Source organism: Diospyros lotus, chromosome 4 (assembly GCF_014633365.1).
Source record: "Diospyros lotus cultivar Yz01 chromosome 4, ASM1463336v1, whole genome shotgun sequence".
NCBI lineage: Eukaryota > Viridiplantae > Streptophyta > Magnoliopsida > Ericales > Ebenaceae > Diospyros > Diospyros lotus.
In genome coordinates this window covers 42,787,687-42,811,420 of record NC_068341.1, presented here as the reverse complement: position 1 = coordinate 42,811,420, position 23,734 = coordinate 42,787,687, and the positions used below count along the sequence as shown (strand labels likewise).

General features: G+C 34.4%; 1 pseudogene; it reads left to right on the top strand.

The window, feature by feature from the left end:
* Positions 1 to 7,441: 7,441 nt before the first annotated feature.
* Positions 7,442 to 9,383, top strand: LOC127799859 (dimethylnonatriene synthase-like; annotated as a pseudogene).
* The last annotated feature ends 14,351 nt before the right edge of the window (positions 9,384 to 23,734 follow it).

The window sequence follows — 23,734 nt, the reverse complement described above, 5'->3', positions numbered from 1 at the left end:
CGTATCTCAAAATTATATATATAATTTTTATGCAAAATAATTTTTAACAACAATGAAATTATATAAAAAATAGAAAAAAAAAAAGAGAAAAAAGAGAGACGGCTGAAAATTAATCGAAGCAAGTAGGAGACCCCTTTGAAAAAGGAGAAAAAAGAGAGACGGCTGAAAATTAATCGAAGCAAGTAGGTGACCCCTTTGCTTTATTAATTTAATTTATCTCCATCCTCAAGGATTCTTCCTCTACTTTTTCCCTTAATAAATTAATATATTTTCATCCGCCAATTTAAACTTCCTTCACGTGCGCACGGCCCCCATTTCCAATAATTACATAAAGTACTATGCAATTAATTAATAAACTATATACTATGCATTTAATTATTAAACTATGCATTATATATTTAAACATTTATTAAATTATGCACTATACATTTCTTCTTAATAATTAAACTTCAATTATTGACCACTAGAGATGAGGGTTAACTTTTAATTAATCACTTTTAGAGATATTTTAAGTAACTGATATCGATATCAAATACAATATTAAATAATCTGTGACTTTCTAGATTCATTATCAACTATCATTCAAATAATACCGAAATTTCTTTCGATATCAATTAACTTCTTGACATATCACCAAAACATCTTCAAATTTCAATGACGTTTCGAGAGTTCCTAAACAACATCTAGTGGCAATTCAAAACAGTATAAATGGTAGTGAAATCACACTTCAAGTGAACTTATTACAGTTGACGATTATCATGTGCTATAATCCTTCCATCACCTAACGTCCTGACTGAGTAAGAGTCATGGAGTGACAAACTCACAAATTCAGTAACTACGTGTCACATCTTATTACTGTGACTAGATGACATTTCAGAAAACACATTTTCTGACTTTTAATTTGCCCTAATAAGTGATTGTCCAATCACATTAATAGTAGATCACATAAAACGTTTACATCATAAATACCAACAAGGGTGACTGATCATATTCCCATCACATGTCTTCATATACCAGCAATACGGAACCATATAGATAAATATTTTCGCCTCTCAATTGGATAATTCAACTTATTAGCAAATCTTACACACCAATACACAAAACAACCGTGTCGATTCAAATCTAAGGATCAACACACTATCGCACCCTGATGACACGACTATTATCCACTAGGCCATGTGGTCACTCATTATCGTCACATTCGATTTATCATTCTTCAACAACCACCGACAGGTCTACTAGCGACATCTCATGTCATATGACACGTGACACACCACCTTCCCATCGATATCCCCATATCAAATAAGGTAGTAATCCTTATGCTAGTCCATACTCAATTAATCAGAGTCCCTATCAAAAAAATCTAAGGATTAGGGATAATTTAAGAAGTTCAGTTACTAGAGAATCCTATCACACACTCTCAACACCTTAAAAATAAGAATCTCAGACAAAAGATTTAGGGACTCATTTATATAATTGATTGGATAAAATATGAATGAAAAAAACTTTATCTTTTATTAATTTATACAAAGATACAATGAATACATTAAAATACAAACCCACTAAATATTATTCAAATATAGTATTATGGAACACAACACTAACAAAAAGTATATGAACAAAAATATAAATTCCATTTCTTCGAGCTCAATTTCTTAATCAAACTTTGTAGGAGTTCAAATCAATGAAAATCGTCCCATTATTTAACATTATGAATTATTGTAATTATATTAAGTTTGAATCTTCTCTTAGTATTTTCTATAACCAAAATGATTACTCTTTCTTTTTTCGACTTCATATTTCTTATGATATTTTTTCTTAGAAATTCATTTGGGATAGCTCTTACTTTTTCACATACATCAAATCATGTCTAAAAATGGGTTTTATTCATTTTCTTCTTGTGATCACCTCATTTTGTTGAAAATTTTTAAAAGTATTGGAGAAAAGAAGATTTTTTTTATATATGTTGACAAAATTTATTAAATTCATTTCAAAATTCGTCCCCAGCCAAGCTTTAAGGCCTTTATATTCTATTCACCTTCCTTTTCTAAGCCGTTTGAACATCCCAACTCCTCTAAATTCTCCTTAAAAAAACGTATGAAAAAGGAAATATATTAAAGACGCGATGGCCTAAGGATATAAAATAATATTTGGTAACCTCAAGGTCTTATATTCATTCTCTTATTAGGTTCATGATGAAAGCCTAATTATGGTATCATCATTAAAGCTTAATTAGCAAAAGGTGTTGTCTTGGTTTCATAACAATACTTGGTTATAATAGAAGCGTCGGTTTGTTACTCTATATATATTAATCTTGTGGACGTGCGTCAAATTTATGTTAAGGTATGGGATTGAGGTTTCTTTTTGACTTCTAAATTTACTTTTCTTTAACAAGAAATAAATGCATAAACATAATACAAAGTATGTAACTGATGTGTTATGGACAAAGTCTCATTAACTAAGCGTTTGGTACATGAGAAGTTTTAAAAAAATTTGAATTCATGATTCTTGATAATGTTCTTAGAATCTTTGATTTTTAAAATTTATATAATTTTATATTTGGTTAGTTTTAAATATTCTCAAAATATTGGGTTTTTTTTTTTAAAAAAATCATACATTTTTATGTTTGATTTAAATAAAACATTCCTAGAAATTCCTGTTATTTTTTAAAAATTACCCTTATTTGATATTTTATTTAAAAATGATAAATTCCTTATAGTATATAAAATATTGAGACCCACAATCTTTTAGAAAGTAAAAAAAGGTCATTTTTTTTACATATCATTATATATGTGTGTGTATATATATATACATAATATATATGTTTATATGAATATGTGTATGTATATATAGATACACATTTTATATATAATATATTATATATTATAATATATATGTTTGTAAAAAGAAAGTTATGACAAAGATAATCAGACTATAAGGATATAATAAAAGGGTAAAGGGTGTTTTAGTATTTTTATTTGTTAAAAACTTTCTCAATTCTATGGAAATCTTGGATTCTCAACCCCCATGAAAATCTTTTTGTGAAAAAATTGATTAAAAATAAATCCTAAAAATATTATTTTCTCAGAATTCTTTTTTAAAAAAAATTGTACCAAACACGAGAATATAGATTTCCAACCTAACATTCCCAGAAATTTAAAAACTTCTCTTCTATCAAACATCCCTTAAAAGGTAAAAAGCTCAAACACAACCCATAATAGTCTCTTGGAGATTGTAAGAGGTCTTGGGAAGACTCTCGGAGATCATAAGAGGTTTCAGGTAGACTCTAGTCTCCCAAAGACGATAAGAATTCCCACTTAGACTCAATCTCCCAGAAATCGTAAGAGATCCTAGGAAGACTCTAGTCTCATGGAGACCATAAGAGGTCTTAGGGTAGACTTTAGTCTCCCGAAAACTGTAAGAGGTCTTAGGAAGACTCACTACAAAAAAATTGATTTTTAGCGATTTCATGGAGACCATAAGAGGTCCTAGGGTAGACTTTAGTCTCCTACTTTCCAGGGCATTAATATATGTTAGGGGTTTTCTTTTTTAAACATAAACTGACAATAAATCATCAACATAACTTTTATTTAATAACACTCCCAAACATAGTAAAGGAATTATACAATTTAAACATAAGCGGAAGTAAGATCAGAACCTGCATGAAACTTCGAAAACATAACTGGGTTCATCGATATCATTTACCCAACACATTTATTTAAAATCTAAATAATACAGCCAAATGAAACATATGGTCTAGCCCGACATGGGACCCACAAAATTTATGCCGCAATCAGGCCTCGATCACCTCTTTGCCCTTCCGGCCGCTTGCCTCGTCTGGAATGTAGAAGATTCCAAGGACATAGTCCAATATTAAAAGATGAAATCTTCTAAGTGAGGGTTAGACAAGTATAAATAAATGAATGATGCATGAACATTTATAAGCAGATACCCTTAGTGTAATCTTCCCGGCCTACCAGCCTAGCATGAAACCCTAGACAAAAATCCTGAACCTTTGTAGGATAACTCTAATGTTATTCCATCAATTGCACTAGAGGAATTACGGTTACACTCTTAGGGCGACATCCCAACCCCATGTAATTATCATGCATATATAGAAAGATAATCATATCGAATATAGATTATGGGGATAAAACCACTCACCTTTCATAAAAATTGAGATACCTCGAAAAGCATGCAAATTATCTCGATTTGCGTGCCAACTTTAAAATTCGCACTAAATGTTTTAGCTTAAGTCCAAAAGTATCCTAGGCAAGATATTTATTTAAATAATCAATAAACATTATTTTTTCCTCAATTTTCTTGTCTTTTTCTTTATTTTTCTTCAATTTTTCCTTGCTAATATTCCAAAATAAATACCTACCTCTTTTTTTTTTCAAATCTTTTTTCACATAAAATCCTAAAATAATTTTTCAAGAATATTAAAAAAAAAATCATAAATTAACAAGGTCCCACGCTCCAGCGCGTGATAGGGCGAGTGAGACTTGCGCGTGAGCTTCACACGCCGGTCATCTTCCCCTGCGACGGCACACCGAAAAATTGAGATTTTTGCACCTCGTTAGACTACAAGTTGAATCGATCCTAGGGGTACTTGAATCGGCTTGAAAGGAGGTCCGGAAGTGCCTCAACTTGAAGCTCGAAATCTCAACCAGGCGGACCGCTTAGGGTTCCGATGAAGTTTCGATTCTCCTTCGTTTCTGCTCCGTTGCTCACCAAATTCTCCAGAAATGCTCTCCAACTTATGGGCAACAAAAGCCCTCTATCCTTACCTCTCAATTCATTTAAAAACACCCTCGATTTGAGCCTTTCATCTTTGAAATTTTTTGCCATCAAAAGCTCTATTTATAGGCAATGTTGAGACTCCAAATGGCCTTGACCTCCTTGCCCATTGCCTTAAGCGTCTTCACCGCCCCTAGATCGACCTAAAAGCATCAATATTTGCTTGCAAAAGCGAGTTGCAGGTCTCGCCATTTTTGGCCAGCTTTCTTGGCCGATTTTCTCAAAATTTCGGCCACTTCGGTGGCCATTATCAGCTCATCATCACCCCTTGGCCCTCCTTGACCATGCAACTTCAGAAGCTTTCGGCGCCCCTCGTGGTCTGGTCGATTTCCCATTATTGCCATCTTTGAGTTTTTTGCATTTTGGCCTTTATCTTTTTTGCCCTTTTTACTTAGCCACCGAACTTTTCAATATTGCATTTGAGACATCCCTCAAGTACTAAAACATCCGTTTGACCTCGAAGATTTAGAAAAAAATTATTTTGACCTGGCAATTTTTAGGAATTACGCTTAGGCCTGAATCCTCGTTTTGGCCCTAAACCTTTTTGTTTCTTCCTGAAACCACTGAAGAGTTGTTCTATATGAAAAACCAAAGCCCCCTCGAGCTTCCGTTGACTTCCCGGAAGTCTCCTTTAAAGATTCAGTTTTTGCAACCTAAATGACAGCTGCATTTTTGTTGTACCGAAAATCGTTCTCGATTTGATTTCTTTTGATCTTAAAAATCCCATCTCGATATGCTCGTTAAAGGCGTTCCTTTTTCCTTAGACATTTAAGCTTTTGGGTCTTCCCTTCGACTGATTCAGTAAATTTTTCAGGCTTTTCAGATACTATTTTTCTCCGAATTTCTATTTTTCCCTTAAAATAATAACCCAAAAGTTCTTAGGTATTACAACTAGTCTCACGGAAAAGTCCCAAACGAAACGTGAATATAATAATTCTAACATCTGAAAAATCCCTTCAAGGATTTCGTAAAGGATCGACATGATCTAGTAAAGCCCTAATTCTAGTTGGTCTTGGAATATTAGGGATATTTTTCACAAATACTCACATTTTTCTATAAATAAATGAACCCTCATTCTAAAAAAGGTACACCGCTAATACTGATTCACAAACTCTGCAACTTTTTCAGGTATTCTCAATAATCTGACTTAAGTAATGGAGTGTTTGCAAAAAACTGCCTTATGCCCCTTTAATTGTTCTTTTTTTTTACAGATCCTAAACAACTTGACGACATTCTTAATAAATAAATTTATTATTGTATTCAAGTGATAACAATAATAATCTAATCTCAAATTTACAAAAAATTTAATTTACATAGAGACTCGATATCCTATGCAATACAAAAAATATAATGCATAAGACGAAAAATATATTATACACACAAAAAATCTCTATATAATATACTCTCAATATATATATAATACATTCTTCATATTGTACATATATAACACCACATTATTTTCATTCGAGAGAATACCCACAAATACCAAATATTTCCAAAATTTTGACTATCACTAGCCATCCTTACCATTAGAGATGTGATTGAAAAGACATCCACAATGAACGAGCAAAGCAACAAATCAAAGGTTGAAAAGTCTTGAAGGTTTCATATTTCTTGGATCCAAAAGGTGAAATCCCTCACCCGGGGGCCCCTCCCTGACTGCCCCACGCCACGAGAGAGGATTTAAATCAGGTACACGGCGGCCATGGTCAATGGGAGGCCCAGTGCTGGCTGCCCACAAGGACCCCACCCCTGAGGAGCAGAAATTCCACACTGCGGCTGGCCAGACTCGAACCAGGTTTCATATTTCTAAGTAAAGCATTTGGAGGACGCAAGCAAATACCAAAGCTCAAATGGAGACAAACTCTTCCTTGGATTAGCATTCGTTGCATGTGATTTTGTTTAATGATAATTTTATAGTTATGATTGAATTATTTTACCAAACTATCAAAGAAATCAATCCATTTATGGTATTAGTCCCTCAACTTTGTATTTCTTAAAATATTTATTATACTATAAATTTTGTCATCCACAACTGACATAAATAAAAAAAAAATTATAAAAGAAATTGAATTAATAAAAAAACCCACAATCACTTGATGTTAAAATTAATAAAAAGAAACCCACAATCAGGTTATGAGAGAAATTAACGAAAAATTATGAGAGAAATTGAATTATAATAAAAATCAAAGGTTAGTGAATGTGATGATAGAATTAAAGTATAATAACCATTTCATTTTCTCCTATGCTGTAAAGTTAGGATATGAGACATTTTCTCATATGCTATATGATTTTCTTTGTATGATTTTCTTTTTATTTTTTGATAATTTAGTTTTTAATTGTTGGTAATTGAATTGTAATAAAAAAAAGTGAAGAGTTATTAAGAATACTAATTTAATTTTATCTTATAAAAATTTATATTTAAGCTTGGTGAGTTTAATTTTTTGAAAATGACGAAATATGGCGAGTTAGTCATGGGATGTGTGGGCCCCACCACCCCCCGTGGGGCCCACACTCTGTCACTGAAATTGAGCACGAGCAACCTAACAATTTTGTTTTTAAAATATCTATTTATTCTATAAATAGTCTTCTACTTTGAGGAGCAGTAGAGCACCAAACACCAGTGTGACTAACCGTACAGATGGAGCTTCCATCATGGTCAGTTTTAGCCCTAGCAGCCATAGTTGCTGTCACCCTTCTCCGGCGAGTCATCGCAGTCTCCCGCCACAAGCCGAAGCAGCCACCAGGTCCCAAGCCATGGCCGATCATCGGAAACCTAAACTTAGTGGGTTCCATCCCGCACCAATCCTTCCACTTGTTATCGGAAAAGTACGGCCCAATCATGCAGCTCAAGTTCGGTTCCTGCCCCGTCGTGGTGGCCTCCTCCCCCGAAATGGCCAAGGAATTCCTCAAAACACACGGCCAAGCCTTTGCCTCTCGCCCGGCCACCGCCGCCGGAAAGTACACCAGCTACAACTTCTCTGACCTTGCATGGGCACCGTACGGTCCTTACTGGCGGCAGGCTCGTAGGATCTACCTCAACGAGCTGTTCAGCCCGAAGCGACTGGACTCGTACCAGTACATTCGCGTGGAGGAACAGCGGGCTCTGGTTTCCCGGCTTCGCGGGCTGTCGGGAACGACGGTGGTAATGAGGGAACATCTGACTCGTTTCACGCTGACCAGCACGACCAGAATGACGCTGGGCGACAAGTACTTCAGTGAATCATCGATGGACGAAGGCGGTCACCACGAGGTGAAGCTGGCGGAGCTGCAGGAGATGGTGGACGAGTGGTTTGCGCTCGGCGGCGTGTTCAACATCGGCGACTGGATACCTTGGCTCAGCTTCCTGGACTTGCAGGGCTACGCGAAGCGGATGAAGGCGTTGTACAGGAAGCTGGATAGGTTTCACGACCATGTGATCGACGATCACAAGGAGAAGGCGAGGAGGAGAGCCGCCGCGGGCGACAAGGATTCTATGCCCAAGGACATGGTGGATGTGCTGCTGCATCTTGCCGATGATCCTGCTCTTGAAATTAAGCTCACTACCGATTGCATCAAGGGTTTGATACAGGTATATGTTTTTGGATTTATTTTACATTATTACATACCTTTTTTGAGTTTAAGTACTTAAAAAAAAATCCTTTCGTCGCCTCATAACTCACACCCTAAATCCTAAACTCAACAACTCACCGGTATAATCACGATTTGTGGGAAAAATGGGTCCATTTTTTTTCCTAAACCAAGAACAGTTCCCAATTTTATCTGCTGATCGGACTCATATTAATGGTATCTAATATCAATTTACTTTGAGAGTGAACTTTCTTTGCTTTTTATATGGTTTGTAATTTTTTTATAATATCTATTTATTTTGTATTTAATTTGTTCAAATTTATAATTAACTAATTAATTATTGTCTCAATGGGTGGCAGGACCCGATCGCCGGTGGCACAGATACCTCGGCGGTGACCGTGGAATGGGCAATATCTGAACTCATGAAGCATCCATTCATCCGGGAGAAAGCAGTCGAAGAGCTCTACAGAGTTGTCGGCAGAGGCAGATGGGTGGAAGAGGAAGACTTCCCACAGCTTCCTTACCTCAACGCCATCGTCAAGGAAACCATGAGGCTTCATCCGGTGGGCACGCTGTTGGCGCCGCATTTGTCCATCGAAGATTGCAGCGTCGCCGGGTACGACATTGCCAAGGGGACGACTCTGTTCGTCAACGTGTGGAGTATCGGGAGAGATCCCTGATGCTGGGACGAACCTCTGCTGTTTCGGCCGGAGAGGTTCTTGGGGGAGAAGAATCAGATAGACGTGAAGGGACATCATTTTGAGCTGTTGCCTTTCGGTTCAGACCAGAGGATGTGTCCGGCGTACAGGCCGGGAATGAAGATGATCCAGTCGACGTTGGCTAACTTGTTGCATGGATTCGACTGTAGATTGCCCGGGGGCGTCCAACCGGAAGAAGTGGACATGGAGGAAGAGTATGGGCTGACGACTCACAGGAAGATTCCGATCGCCGTCGTGATGGAGCCCCGATTTCCAGATCATATGTACGAGTTACTAGTTAGTACTTGTAATTAAGATAACTGTAGCCTCACCCACCCATGCAATAATTAGTTTACTTTCAGTAGTTCATTATTAATTAGTTTTGATAATAAATTTGAAGAAATTAAAATGATAAATCAATCTATATATATGATATATATATAAAAAAAGAAGCCAGAGAGCGTATTAATGAAAATGAAAGGTCACGAGAAAGAAAATGAAATATCGTATAATCATTTTCTATTTAATTGGTAACTTCCATCAACTTAATTATCATCAAGGTTAAGTATGTATTTAATTTTATTAAAATAATAAATTTTTCTCTAAACTCTATGCGTCTTGAGAATAAGAACTGAAGTTGGTGTCTTAAATTGGGAGACAAACCACTCAACCAAATATCACTGCTAATACTTCTAAAATATTTACATATAAATTTTATAAGTTAACTTCATCAACAAATTAATAAACTTTTTAACAACAGTACAATTGTCCTTTTGTGAATAAGATGTAAGACATTTGACTTGTAAATTAACCCTTAGTTCAGTCCTCAAAAAGAAATTTGACTTGTAAATTAACAATTAAGGCTTAAAAAGGGTGAAAATTTGACTTGTAAACTAACCCTTGTTGCTCAAAAAAAAAATTTGACTTGTAAATTAACCCTTGTTGACGAAGGGAATCACTAGTACAACAACTAAAATAAAATTTTTATTATGTATTAAATATATATAGTGAAATATAATACATACGTTATACATAGTTTGGATATTTAAGTAACATGTATATACAATAATTGAATGCATAAATAAATGCATATCTACTGCTCGATGAAGGGATGAAATACAGAATCGATTTTTGTATTGAAACAAAGTCCACCTCAAGATCTGGTGTGGTCCTAGTCAGTCCATATCTAATATGCAGTTAGGTATCGTTCTAGTCACTTCTTCTCATGCTAGACACAGAGAATTTATGTATCATTAGTATTTGTGTCTCAAAATTATATGCGTAATAATTATACGTATAATTTTTGTTGAAATTTTAAAGGAAGAAGAAAAAAAAAGTGAAAGTAGAAACGAGAGAGAGACCAAAGGATGGCCAGAGGCCCCTACCTTTTTATTTATAAAATAAATCCCTCCCCCACCCCTTTTCTTCTTCCCCTTCCTCAATTGGATTTCTTTTCAAATTCGCACAGTCCCCCTCAATTATTGTTTTAATAATTCAAGAGATTACTATGTGATTTCACTATGCACTATGCGCTATGCAATTTCGACTATCGCTTCTTACTATACAATCAATAATTGATTTCACACTATGTATTTTAACTATGCACTATTGGAAAAAGGCATATGTTATACCAAACGCAACACTATATGGTGTGTGACTCTCTAAATTCACTATCCGCTAGCAATTAGATAACACCGAAACCCTTTTCGGTATCGGTCAACCCCTTAACGCATCACCGGAATTTCTTCAAATCCCGACGAAGTTCCGACAGTTCCTAAATAACACCTAGCAACAGTTCAGAACAGTATAGTGAAGTCTCACTTCAAGTGAACCTATTACAATTAATGATTGTCGTGTGTTATAATATTTTCATCACTTAACGTCCCAACTGAGCCAGAGTCATAGAGTGACAAACTCACAAATTTAGTAACTATGTGTCAGACCTTATTAATATGGCTAGATGACACCTTAGGAAACACCTTTCATGTCTTTCAATTTGTCCTGGTCAGGGACTGTCCCGTCATATCAATAGTAGATCACATAAAATATTCACCCCCATCAAATACCAATGAGTGCGACAGATCCTATTCCCAACCTGTCTCCATATACTAGTAGTACCAAACCACATAGATGAACATTCTTATATCTCAATTGGATAGTTCGGCTTATTAATTAATTTCCCACACTAATACACAAAACAACTATGCTGATTCAAGTCTAAGGATTAACACACCATCGAAACCGGATTACGTGACCATTATACACCATACCATGTGGTCAGTCATCGACGTTACATTTGGTTAATCGTTCCCCAACGACCACCCACAAGTTTACTAGTGACATCTCATGTCATATGGCGTGTGACACAATGCTCTCATTGATATCCCATATCGAATGAGATAGTAACCCCTGTGTTAGTCCATACTCGTTTAATTGAAGTCCCCATCCAAAAAATCTAAGGATTAGGAATAGTTTAAGATATACTGTTATTAGAGAATCTTGTCACACAATCTCAACACCTTGAAAATAAGATTCTCACACTAAAGATCTAGGAACTTATTTATATAATTGATTGATGGAAATATGAATGAAAAAAACCTTACCCTTTATATATTTAAACAAAAATACAATTAATGCATTATCACAACCTCACTATATGTCATCCAAATCTAACATCAAGGCGCACAACACACAGTTGCTTAACTCATTTGGCATCTTATGCAGGCTTCTTTTGAATTCCTCTGGATTCACTCTTATAGCATCAGAGAGTCATGTTTTTGGTTTCTTTTAACATCTTATTCCTATCTTTGGAACTAGCGTAAACTTCCCCAACTTAGGGGTAAGGTTCGTCGATTCTTTTGGGTGGTATATACATGATGGCTATAGGATATTTTTGTGGCATCACTACAAGAAAAATGACATTTAGTGATGGAAAAATCCGTCATTAAAACATCAAATTCCGTTGCTAAAAAATTTAGCGACAGGCATCTTCCCGTCGCTAAAAGTGGCGTCATTAAATTTTAGCGACGGACTTTGTGACGGGTCAAATTAGCGACGAAATTAGAGACAGAAATTTCTGTCGCTGATTAAAAAATTAAAAAATTTTAAAAAAAAATTGAATATTAAAAAAAATTAAAATAAATTTGAATCAGTGATGGAAAATTTTTCGTCGCTAATCAGCGACGGAAACAGTTCTGTCGCTGACCTTTATTTTAAAAAAATAATAATTAATTTATCGACGAACACGTGTACGCTGAAATTAATCTCCCCCAGCGCAACCTCATTTTCCCCTCCTTGGTTTCAATCCCAAGTCCCTCGCGTGGCCGTGCGCGCGGGCGACCATCCGAGCTGCAAGCCATCTCATTGTATAAATTGCATATATTAATTATATACTAAATTTAGCTGCAGCAGTTTTAATTTTATTTTAAATCTTTTAAAATCATAAATTAATATTTAAAAAAATAAATACTATAAATTTTTAAGTCAACTAATGTACCACTTAAATGTTGTAATTAATTAATCTCTTAAATATTTAAATTTTATTTGATTAAAAATCGATTTAATACATTTTTGTTCTTATAAATTTTACAATATCATATCAATTTACATATTTTGGTTTGTAAATAAAATACATAAAATATGCATTTAATATTAAAAAATTTAAATTTTTATTTAAATTTTATAATTATTTAACAACGAGGTACTCCCAATAAAATTTAATTTTTAATTATTAATTTAATTTTTAATTATATATTTATTTTAATTTTAATTTTTGTATTATTTATTTAATTTTTTTATTATTTAGCAACGGGTCACACCAATCACTAAAAAATAAAAAATAAAAAATGCAAAATTTTGCGACGGGGCAACCCCCATCGCTAAAAAATAAAAATAAAATAAATAAAAAATGCAAAAATTTAGCGACGTCGTTAAAAAATAAAAATAAATAAATAAAAAATATAAAATTTAGCGACGGGGTCACATCCGTTGTTAAAAAATAAAAAAAATAATAATAAATTAAATAAAAATTCAAAATTCAGTGACGGGTCTCGTCGCTAAAAAATTAAAAATAAAATAAAATATTTTAATTATTTAGCAATGGAATATTCCGTCACTAAATTTTTAAAAAAAATAAAAAATTTGGCGACGGAATATTCTATCGCAAATCCTAATTTTCGTCTCTATTTAGCGATGAAATTTTTCCGTCAGCTAAATCCGTCGCTAAATTACAGATTTTTTGTAATGCATGATCACTGGCATCCCCTAGGGGTGCTTGTTGATTTCTTTTCTCGCTAACTTCCTCGTCAGTTCTATCTCCCTTCCATTGCTAGGGTTTCTGATATTATTGTGCGAAGTTCCTGGTGTTGGCCCAAGTTAAGCCCCTCTCACGTTCTTCAGCTTATTCTCTCTATGCCGAGCCTACCCCAAATCTCTCAACATTTGATGGTACTTTCTCAGTGTGATCTGCGTTGCGGGCCTTAGAGGATCAACATAATAAGGTCCCCTAGTTTCATCTTGTTTGACATGGATCTAGCTTTCCCTCCTACATGTTTATACTTTAGCTTACTATTAGGGAACGTCTACCCACCCTTGACCGGCTCAATCTTTATTTGCCTTTCCCTAATCGGTGTTTTCTTTGTCAAGATTACTCTATTGATAAATCTAAAATATCATTATGCAAATCCTTCCATATTTTTGTCCAATGTAGTGACTCTGAACCTTCCAACATTATTACCTACAGCCTTTTATTTTAATTTTTTTATTTTCATGTCTTTGATCTTTTCACTTTCTACTAAAAAATTGGTGTTGTGTCATAGCACAAGGTTGTCATGAGGTTGATGAACTCATGCCTGAGAGAACTATGCAGTCAAGCCAAGGATTCGCAGAGGCTTGCCAATTTGTTTATATTGTCTTACTTTCTCGGTAATGTTTGTTTTTCTGATTTTACTTGTTTGCTTGAATTTCACAATCTGCACTTACAATAATACATAGCCATTTTATGATAGCTCATAGTTGCCTACTTAGAATAAGCTTGTCACTCTTGATTGCTCTTTATTATAAATTATATATATATATATATATATATTGCAATGAGGAATGGGCATTTATAGACCCAAGCCAATTTCTTTTTTCTGACTGGCCCAATGGAGCATATGGAAGCATGTGAAGTACCCCTCCACCTCCTAGAACCTTGGCACTCAGTAATTCCCTAATGTAATCTTATATAGGAGATCTACAAAAATTTAATGCAATATTTTATAGCACTGTTTGCTAACTTAGGAATGCATGCTTATTGTTTGATAATTGTTTTCAGCGGGATAATGAGGGTGGATGCTCGTGCTTGCCAAGATGTTGCTGTCATTGGTTCAGGGTTTCTTAAGCTGGATGGTAATTTCTTTTACCTTCTGTGCTATATCAGTTCTGCGAGTCCCATGACTCCCATCAACTTTCTAAAGGGAAATTCTATTTGTAACCATCATTTTTGCTCTCCGTAACCCACTTTTAATATTCCTAAAATATCCTCAGATGAAAACTCATATTTACCCTTTATTTAAATTGTTTATGATCAATCATTCACAATTACTCCTCAAGCGCGTGCACCTACTTCCTCACCCACCATCGCTACAGCTATTTTATTCTATTATTCAAATAGAAACAATTATTAATATTTTTAAAAATTAAAATAATTTCTCAATATTATCAAATAACATGCATCTATATAATTTATTTTTAAAAATAACATAATTTATAACATCGATCACTAGTTAAATCATATAATTTACATACACTACGGATGAATTAAATCACATAATTTACATACACGACAAATAAATTAAAAAAATAAGATTAATTAAAAATAAAAAATATCTTTTGGGGGTGCTTCAAGCCCCGAATCCTAAGGTTTGGGGCCTGGGAGATGCCCCAAACTTTTGGGTTCTGGCAATTTGGAGTTCCCCGAATCTCCGAGTTCGGGACATCCCCCGAACCCCGGGGTTCGAGGCATCCCTCAGAACTCCAAAATTGTCCGAAGCCCCGAACCCCAACGTTCGGGGGCTGGGGGATGCCCCGAACCTTGGGATTCGAGCAATTTGGGGTTTCCCGAACTCTGAGATTCGGGGTATCTCCTAGCCCCCGAACCCCAAAATTTGAGAGATTCATAAAACTCCGAATTCATAAATTCGGTGAAAATGAATTCTCCCGAACCTTGTGATTCGGGAGAATTCAATTCTCAATTCTCCTGAACCTTGGTTCAGGAGAATATATATATATATATATTTTGTATATATTATAATAACTATATATATTATATATATGTATATATATAATAAAATTTTAATTTTTCATAAAATAAAATTATAATATATATAATTATAATATTACAAATACTGTAAGAATAATTTCATATTACATAGCTATACATATATATTACATACATAAATATGTTGTATTTCTTTTGAATTCATTGATTTAATTCATTCATAGTATGTAAATTATGTTATTGAACTAGTAATTGATATTATAAATTATATTATTTTTAAATATAAATTATATAGATGCATGCTATTTGATAATATTAAAAAATTATTTTAATTTTTAAAAATATTAATAATTTTCTGATGTTTTATATCTATTTAGTTATAGTTGTTGCTATTTGAATAATAGAATGGGCTTGCTGCGCGTGGAGGTATCTTTTGAAGGATGGGTGTTTGGAGGGTATATTTGAAATATAGATGGTTGCAAAAAGAAATTACTCTGATTGTAAATAGCAAAAATTAAAATTTTACTTTACGCTGGTTACGAAAAGTAAAAATTATGGTTGCAAATAGAATTTCCCCTTTCTAAATTTAGAGAAAATGATTAAGGTCATTTAATTGGTATCACAAGTCTTTTAATATATATGTTACTCTTGGCATCATGTTATGGGTATTTCTCACATTATTTCTTATAGGCTGAGCATGACCCAGTAGACCGATCCAATCACCCTAAACCCAATAGGCCCACGGCTGAGCTCGTCAGAACAGAATCACACATCGCTGAAACCCAAGTTCAGGTCGCGAAACCAAGCGAGCTCCTAACGATACTTCCAGCTTGCTAGCCTAACCATTCAGTTCTCACAACAATATTGCTACTAAATAACCAGAGGTAGGAACTTACCTACTTTATCTAAAACAAACCAAATCCCCAGCAATTCGGAACCTCACTCTCAATTTTATGGAATTGACAAACACATCTTGTATCCATGATGTTATTCTCCTACTTTTGAATTTTATGCAATTGTAAATATTCCTCACTATAAATAGGGGTAAAAATATCGTTGTAAGCGTGACAATGAGAATAAAATACTGTTACTTTGTCGGAATACCCAGAGAACAGTTGTGGAATAGGCATTGTAACACCCCGCTTTCCCGGGCGCGTTATAACTTGGGACAATTCCAGTACAATAAAAATTTTTTCTTCTTTCAAACACTAAAACTAAACCACATCATTCCTCGAAATCGTCACAGAATTTCCATCTATTAATCTCGAAAAAGAATCACTTACACATCAAATGCGGAAGCAATGATCGAAACCTGATATCTTAACATTAATCATAAATAAATTCTTACATCTTCAACATTCCTCAAAATGTTCAAAATTTAAAGTAGAAGAACTTAAATACAGGGGCTACGTTACATACATTTCATTTCTCATGCACTCTGCTAAGTGCCATTTCATGCCTCATTTATTCTCGTATTTGCTACAATCTCCACCTGGAACGTTTGAATATTTCAAGGGCAAAACCCAAGTTAGATGATGAACCATCTAAGTAAGGGTACAGAAAACATATTTCGTGCATGAATGCAATGTCTTTCATCGTAGGTGTCAACTGCACCCCTCATGCTACCTCCCATTTTTGCGGCCCCCTCTTTTGAAGCTGAGGTGTATGGGTGCACCCTTGGTAAAGTAGCGGTGCCAGTTTCGTACTCCCTACAGCCTCAAATACGAGTGATCAATGATATCAACGTGTATTTATACATTTCATAATTATGTCATGTATGCAGTCTACGTGATGGATACATATCAGGGCATGTCAATATGATAAAAATATTTTCGAGAAACTTAAACCAAGCATTTTCCATAAAATAATTTTAATTAGGGAGTACCACTTACCTTCTCAAGCTTATCGGGCTACTTCGATATCCGTGCCTTGCCTCAATTTGCGTGTCAATCTCAAAATTTGCACGAATCTCTTCAACTTCAGCCTCAAAGTATCATAATTACCATAATTATTTAAATAAATATTAAAACCTATTTTTTCATAATTTCTGACATTTTCTTTAATTTTCTTTCTATTTCTTCCTAATTTTCCCCAATAAATCCAAACTAAATATTTCTAAAATATTTTCTCAAATATTCTTCCACGACAATTCATAAAATAATATTCTTGAATTTCTATAATTTTCTAGGAAATTTTACTTACCTTAGTTTAGCATCTCTGATTTCCTCGATATGCATGCTTTATCCTTGAAATACATGTCCGGACCGTTTTTCTCGTCAAAATCTCCGAAATATTACCGAAATATAATTTCCTATATTTTGAAATTTTTTCGATATTTTTCCATTTATTTTTCTTTTTCTTTTATTTCTTTTTCTTTTTCTTTTCTTTTCTATTTTTTTTTTCTCCCTTTCTTCTTCCTCCTCCTCCCTCCTGCGTGACCTGCAACTCCATCTTCTTCTTCTCTTTCTTTTTTTTTTTTTCTTCCTCTCTTCTTCCTTCTCTTCTCTTCTTCTTCCTCTCCTTTCTTCTTCTTCTTCTTCTTCTTCTTTTTCTTCCTTTCTTCATTGCCGAACCAGCACCCTCCGCGCACACAGCGCTTGCGGCTGCCAGCACCCGGCCCTCCCGCCAGTCGCCGCCGCTTGCCAGCGCCACCGCGCGCCTCCCCGGTCACCCCCCCTGCCTGCACAGCTTCGCCGGTAGCTGATCGCGGCCGCCTTCGGTTTTCGGCCCTCGGCTGGTTGCTGCTCATGCGGCCATGGCTGCCCGCAACCTTGGGAGCTCGCGGCTATGGCCGCTCGCTGCTTGCTGTGGCGGTTTGCTCCGCTACTCCGCGCACCATTGCCTCGGCTGACCTCTCCCTCATGATCTCATCTCTCTCTCTCGGCCTTGCTCGCCCACGCTCGCTGCCATTTCTCGCTTCCATTTCCCACATCTCCTTCCCTTTTATAGCCGAATTCCACCCTCCACTCACCACTTTTGCCCATACTTCCTTGCGTGCAAAACCCTCTTGGCGTGAGAATCACTTCACTTGCTGCCATGGGTTTGCAGAGTATGGCATGGGATTTGAAGTTGCAGGGGGCGTGGCCATTGCGTGCCACTACACGCATATATATATATATAATTATATATTATACTAATTTATTATTAAAGGAAAATACATATAAACCTCAATTTTCTTCTTAATCTCACTAGAATAATTCTCTAATTGCAATAATATCCTCAAACACTGAATTAAATTACATTTTAATATAGAAAACATAAAATTAATAATTTCGAAACTTAGTTAAAAAGACGATTTCGCCCCAGTGTCCTCACCGAGTTTTGGTTTCATCTAGAAATCACTGAAGGGTTGCTCATTACGCAAAACCGGAGCCCCTCTAGGGTTCCGTTGATTTTTCGGGAGTCTTCCACAACGATTCGATTTTACAGTCTAAATAACAGCTGTATTTTAGCTGTACCGAAAACTGTTCCTGATCTGATTTCTTTCAATACCATAAATCTTATCTCGATACGCTCGTAGAAACCATATAATTTTTCTTAGGCAATTTCACTCCGAGGTACTCCATACAGTCGATTGGGTACTTATAACTATTATCAAGGCAATTTTTCGGTATTCTAAACTTATTAAAATTACGTGGCAACCTTATCTAAACATGGGGTGTTACAGGCATCATTCTGGCCGAACCATGCACGAAAAAATCCTCATGTGTACTGTCTAATCTTTCATTCATCTCCATATGTTCTTCATCTATGCATTTGTGTGTTAATTTCTCATTACGGGCCTACGAATCAAGGTCGACTAATTATGAATGTCATCACATCATGACCTCAACCAAGTAGGGGCAGAGCCAATGTAGGCCCAGTGAGGGCCTTGGCCCGCCATTGATTTGGCCTACACTCAAGCTCCCGTCACCTGCCTCCCCTAGCCACTGCCTTTCTCCCTCTCTCGCTCTTGCTAGTTGTCGGCTGCGAGCTTCCTCTCTGTCGCTCTCACTCACTTCAGCCTTTGTCCGGCGACTCGGACCATTCGACCATCGCTGAGGTGAGGTCGCTGACTCGCTCTGCTCGCCCTCCCCTCACCTCCTCAGTCTACGATCGCTCTTGCTTGCCTCGCTCAATTCGTCACCATCAGTCGCTCTTGCTTGCTAGTTATTGCCTCTTTTCGGGCCTCTGGCTCCATGGCTCGCCGGCGTCGCTACCTCGACCTCATCCTTACCGGCTCGCCCCTTAGGGCTTCAGCCCTCCGTCGCTGATCGCTTGCTGGAACTGGACGCTGCCTGCCTCTCCAACTCCAGCTCTCTCTCCCCCTCGCTTAATCAGTGAGTAGTAAGGCCTCGCCAATTTAATTTTGTCTCAAAAAGTTTTTTTTTTCATTTTTAAAATTAAGGTATTGATTAAATTATGTTAATTTTTTTGTATATTTATATTATTATATTATTTTTTAATTTTTCCTTAATAAATTTTACCCTCACTAAAAAATATTGGTGGCTCCGCCCCAGCAACCAAGTGTTCTTTTTAGTGACATTTTGCTTGGTAGCTCGAGCGACAAAGAAAGGATACCCAGAAAATTGATCATGACGTGAAGAAAAAAGCTGAAAGACTTGATCATATTGCTACTATGTGTACCTTAAAAGACATCCATTTCTCTGCTTCAATTGTAGTCATATACCGCATAGTTTCTTTGTTGCTAAATCTCTCATGATCTTGTAATTCTTATTAGATTTTAAGAGACAAAGCTCAATCTAGATCGAAGAGTGCTCCTAACAAGCATTGGAGCACTGATGGAGCTTCGGAGGTGCTTTCTTTTTAATTTCTTCAAATCTTTATTTGATGCTTGATTTGACACATGCTTGTACAGAAGAGAGCCGTGCGGCTTCCGTCTCTCCTTGGGGCAGCTTGGCCTCGACCTTGCGTCCTCTCTATTCTCCTCAATCTACACATTATAATATTATATATATATATATATATGCGTGGCATGCCACCCATTGCAATTCTCCATCACTGCCTCCAATTGCCGGCTTCCAATTTATTATATTTTATTTCTCTCCATGTGCTTCGCTGCCCTTTCCATTCCAATCTTCTAATTTATTAATTATTAATTATTAATTATTAATTTTTTAATTATATTATAATATTAATTTTAAAATTAACATTATAAATTAATTTATAATATTTTATTTTCCTTTTTTTACACCCAAATCTTCAAATTAATTTCCTTTATTGAATTTTTATAAAAAGATATTTAAATTATATAAAATCTATAAAAATACATATTTTAAATAAAAAATAACATAAAATTAATCTCAAAATTATATTAAAAAATGTATAAAATTAAAATCTATTAATGGACCTCCTTCAACTTCAAAGCCGCTGTGTTTTAGAATTACTGCAACATTTTATCAAACACTACTTTTTCAAAAAAATAGATAAAAAATATATTTGGTCAAATTTATATTTTTATCTTTATATTTTTATTTTGTCGCTACTTGAATTTTTCGTTATTTCAATTATATTCTTGGACTTACATTTTCTAGCCAATTGAATCCTTGTATTTTGATTTTGTTTTTGTATAACAACTCGAACTTTTTATTGTTTCGATTACACTCTTATATTTTTATTTTTGAGTCAATTTAATTCATCTACTTTGATGTGAAAAAATAAAATAAAGTGAAATAAGTCAATTTAACTCTTTTTTTTACACATCAAAGTATAAGAATAAATTGACTAAAAAAGTATAAATACAAAAGTATAATCGAAATAAAAAAAATTAATGTGACCACACCAAAAAAAAAAAAAAAAGAAAACAAAACGTAAAAGTGAAGAGAATCTAGTGTATGGCGGTATAAGAAAAAAGAAATTTTTACTGTGTATCAGATACACGTAATGAAATATAACATACATGTCATACACTAATTTGGTTATTTAAGTAACACACATATTCAACAATTGAATATAAATAAATTCATATCTATTATTCGATGAATGATGAAATATATAATTAATTTATATATTTAGACAGAGTCTACCTTAAGATGTGATGCTCCTAGTCAGTCCATACCTACTATGTTAAATGGTACTATTCACTGTTTATGAACAATTAGATAATACCGAAATCACTTTTGGTATCAATCAACTTCTTGACCCATCAACAGAACTTTTTTAAATCCCAATGACGTTTCGAGAGTTTAATTCTTAAATAGCGTCTAGCAACGGTTTAAGACAGTATAGATAGTAGTAAAGTCTCACTTCAAGTGAATTTATTACAATTAATGATTATCATATATTATAATTCTTTCATTACCTAACGCCCTGACTGAGTAAAGCCATGGAGTGACAAACTCACAAATTTAATAACTATGTGTCAAATCTCATTAATGTGACTAAATGAGACTTAGAAAACACATTTCCTGACTTTTAATATGTCCTGGTTAGGAACTGTCCTGTCACATAAATAATAGATCACATAGGACGTTTACCTTATCAAAAACTAATGAGGGCGACTGATCCTATTCCCATCACATATCTCCATATACAAGCAATACGAAACCACATAGATGAATATTTTTACATTTCAATTGGATGGTTAAGGTCATTAGCAAATCTCACACACCAATACACAAAACAACCATGTCAGTTCAAATCTAAAGATCAACACACGATCGCAACCTGATAACATGACCATTATCCACTAGATTATGTGGTCAATTATCAGCGTCACATTCTGTTGATCGTTCTCCAACAACTACCCACATGTCTACTAGCGACATCTCATATCATATGACGTGTGACACACCACTTTCCCAATGATATCCCTATATCTAACGAGGTAATAACCCTTGTGTTAGTTCATACTCAATTAATCGGAATCTTTATTCGAATAATCTAAGAACTGAGAATAATTTAAGAAGTCTAGTTATTAAAAAATCCTGTTACACAGTCTCAACTCTTTGAGAAAAAGATTCTCAAATAAAAGATCTAGAAATTCATTCATATAGTTGATTGGAGAAAATATGAATGAAAAAAATCTTGTCTTTTATTAATTTATATAAAAATACAATAAATGCATTAAAATATAAAATCACTAAATATTATCTAAATTTAGTATTAAGACACACAATACTAATAAAAAGTACATGAACAAAAACATAAATTCCATTTCTAGGAGCTCAATTTCTTAATCAAACTTTTTTGGTGTTCAAATCAATGACAATGCTCCCATTATTTTATCATTATGAATTGTTGTAATTATATTAAGTTTGAATCTTCTCTTAATATTTTCTATAACCGAAATGATTACTCCCCATTTTTTTGACTTTATATTTCTTGTGATATTTTTTCATAAAAATTCATTTGGAATAGCTCTTACTTTTCCACATACATCAAATCATGTCTAAGAATGGGTTTTATTCATTTCCTTATGGTCACCCCATTTTTTTTGGAATTTCTAAAAGCATCGGAGAAAAGAAGATTTTTTTTTTATATATGTTGACAGAATTTATTAAATTCATTTCAAAATTCGTCCCCACCTAAGCTTTAAGGTCTTTATATTCTTAGTCACTTTTCTTTTCTAGAAGTCTTTTGAACATTAAATGTCCCAACTCCTCTAAATTCTCATTAAAAAAACGTAAAAAAAGAAAATATATTAAAGCCGCGATGGCCTAAGGAAATAAAATAATTTTTGGTAAGCTCAAGGTCTTATATTCATTCTCTTATTAGGTTCGGGATGAAGAGCCTAATTATGGTACCATAATTAAAGCTTAATTAGCAAAGGGTGTTGTCAGCTTGTTACTCTATATATACTAATCTTGTGGACGTCAAATTCCAATATTTTAGAAAAGTCAAAAAACGTTATTTTTTTTACACATCATATATATATATATGTGTGTGTGTGTGTTTATATATATAATATATATATTTATATGAATATGTGTATGTATATATATATAGGTACACATTTTATACATAATATATTATACATATTATAATATATATGTTTGTATGAAAGAAATTGTGACAAAAATAATCGTGGAAGGATTATGAGATTATAAGAGAGGAATAGGTGTTTTAATATTTTTATTTGTTAAAAACTTTCCAAGTCTATGGGAATTTTGGATTCTTAATCCCCCATAAAAAAAATTATAAAAAAAAATTTATGGGAAAATTGATTAAAATTTTTAAAAAAAAAAGTTATACTGAACATGGAAATGTAAGTTTCTAACCTAATATTTCTAAAAATTTAAAAACTTCTCTTATACCAAACATTCTCTAAAAGGTAAAAAACCCAAACACAACCCATAATAGTCTCTTAGAGATCGTAAGAGGTCCTGAGAAGACTCTAGTCTCTTGAAGATCGTAAGAGGTCTCAAATAGACTCTAGTGTCCTAAAGACTGTAAGAATTCCTGATTA